Consider the following 2,861-nt stretch of genomic DNA (forward strand, 5'->3'; position numbering starts at 1 on the left):
GATTGCCAGTCCAATTTGATATTGTTTTTTTTTAAACGGAGGCTTTACCTCAGTCATTAATTAAGAAGAAAGTGCATAGTTTTTAGGAGAAAACGGGGTGAAAATCTATAAGAACAGGCCAGAGACCACACCCACACGCCACCGAGAGTGGCACAGCTAGCCACCTGGCTACCCATAAAAGCTACACAAACGTGAAGCTTAAATCGGCCTATGCCAAACAGATTGCTCGTTGAGAAGAAACCGATCTGATTTTGAAGATTGTGAACGAGAGTAGTTTGAGGGAATTCGCCACGCTATGGGGCGTTCAGCTCATGTTAATATATAGGCTCTGATACGGTGCTTTGCTACACAAGAATACAATCTAATCCTACCAAACCGAGAGATATACATGATCGGTTGAGGAGATTACAATCTACACCTGCCTAACAAACTATACAGAGTTAATACTCGAACATCTCCCGCAGTTTGTGCGTCGGGTGAACGAACACACAAACTGTACCGAAAATCCAGAAAGAGCTGTGAAGGAAGCCCTTTGGTCATAATGTTCGCGAACTGCTGCGTAGAAGGCACATGGAGAACCCGTATCTGGCCGAGAGACACCTTCTCCCGGACGAAGTGGATGTCAATCTCGATATGCTTCGTACGGCTGTGCTGAACAGGGTTCGAGGACATGTAAACCGCACTGACATTGTCGTAGAAGACAATAGTAGCAGCACAGAGGGGTTGATGAAGCTCCTGGAGTAGCTGACGCGTCCAGCAACATTCGGCGACGGCGTGAGCGACAACCCTGTATTCCGCCTCGGCGCTAGAGCGAGAAACAATGGCTTGCCGCTTGGAGGACCAGGACACAAGATTGTCACCGAGGTAAATGCAGTAGCCCGATGTTGAACGACGAGTGTCGGGGCAACCGGCCCAATCAGCATCGGAGTAGGCAGTGAGGGTGGTGGATGGCGTCGCATGGAGCTGAAGACCATAGTCGAGAGAACCACGGATGTAGCGGAGAATCCTCTTGACGAGGGCGAGATGTGGCTCACGCAGCGCATGCATGTAGAGGCAGGCCTGCTGCACCACATGGGCGATATCCGGGCGGGTAAGCGTGAGGTACTGTAGAGCCCCGGAAAAGCTGCGATACTCCGTAGGGTCAGGAAGGAGGGGACCATCATCCGCGGGGAGCTTGCAACGAGTGTCAATAGGTGTGACACATGGGTTGCAGTCGAGCATCCTGGCGCACTGCAGGAGGTCGAGGGCATACTGACGCTGAGAGAGGAGCATGCCGGTGGGGGACTGCGTGACAAAGATCCCGAGGAAGTAGGAGAGATCCCCGAGGTCCGTCATGGAGAACTCGCGGTGGAGGAGCCCGGTGATGTGCTGAAGTACCCGTGGTGTCGACGCAGTAAGGATGATGTCGTCGACGTACAGTAGGCGATAGGCCACCTCGGTGCCCTGGCGGAGAACGAAGAGGGACACATCCGACTGCGAGGCGACGAAGCCGAGTCGGGTGGGCGTAGTGAGCGAACCGCTGGTACCATGCGCGAGGGGCCTGCTTGAGGCCGTAGAGCAACTTGTGAAGCCGACAGACGTGGTGAGGATGAGCCGGGTCGATGAAGCCAGGGGGTTGAACGCAGTAGACCTCCTCGTCAAGATTGCCATGGAGGAAGGCATCCTTGACGTCCAGCTGGTGCACAGGCCACGCGCGAGAGGTGGCAATGCTGAGGACGATCCTGATAGTGGCCGGCTTGACGACGGGACTGAAGGTCTCATCAAAGTCAACGTCGGGCTGCTGCGAGAATCCACGGACAACCGATCTTGCCTTGTACCGAGCAAGACCACCGTCAGAGCCAAACTTGTGCTTGAATAGCCACTTTCCTGAAACAACATTAGCACCGGCCGGGCATGGAACAAGGGTGCATGTACGGTTCTGCATGAGGGCATCAAATTCATCAGTCATAGTTGCGCGCCAGTGAGGGTCATGTAGAGCAGTGCGGTAGGTTTCGGGAATGGGGCTAATGGCTGACTCGATGGCTGAGAGGTTTAGGCGCTCACGCGGGGGAACGTGGATACCACGTTTGGCACGGGTGGTCATGGGATGGATGTTGTCGGCTGGAGGTGAGGGTGGTGTGGCGGTAGGGGTGGGGGCTGCCGCCGGCGAGGGGTGTGCCGTGGAAGGCGTACTGGCAGCAGGGGAAGGGGGCGGCGGGGGAGGACGCCGCGTGTGAGTAGTCTGCCCCGTCAGGCTCACTGGACACGGGAGAGGTGGGGTCAGCGGAAGGGGCTGACCCGGTCGGGGTCGCGGCGCGCGGCGTAGGAAGAGGCGCAGGCGGGATGGAGTCGGTGGCTGCGAGGTCGAGGAGGAAGTCTAGGGAGTCGGAGGAGGGTGTGGGTGGACTGGCAGCAAACGGAAAGGTGGACTCATCGAAGATGACGTGGCGAGAGGTGATGACACGACGGGTGGACATGTCAAGGCAGCGATAGCCGCGGTGGAGAGGTGATGACACGACGGGTGGACATGTCACAATTACTCAGAGCCATTGTTTGACCTTAGGAGACCCTAGTTAGAATGGACGTCTGCAAAACTTAGTTTCAAAACAAATGAAGTGAATATTTGTGAAAAACTTATTCTCACTCTTCTCCTTGAGATCCTTTTCAAAATGAGAATTTCATGCTCTACTTTTTCTTTTGAGAAATACATAAAACTTTACACACTTGACCACCTCTTTAACTTACTCATCCTAATTGCTCACAGATGGAGTACAAATGGGAGTTCTATCAGCTTGGTCACGGAGGAAACCTGATGTTCGAGAAAGACTTGAAGCAACTAGTGGACTATCTAGGACGCCCGTATCCCGAGTTCTTCGGAACAC

The sequence above is a fragment of the Lolium perenne genome, chromosome 6, assembly GCF_019359855.2.
Source record: "Lolium perenne isolate Kyuss_39 chromosome 6, Kyuss_2.0, whole genome shotgun sequence".
NCBI lineage: Eukaryota > Viridiplantae > Streptophyta > Magnoliopsida > Poales > Poaceae > Lolium > Lolium perenne.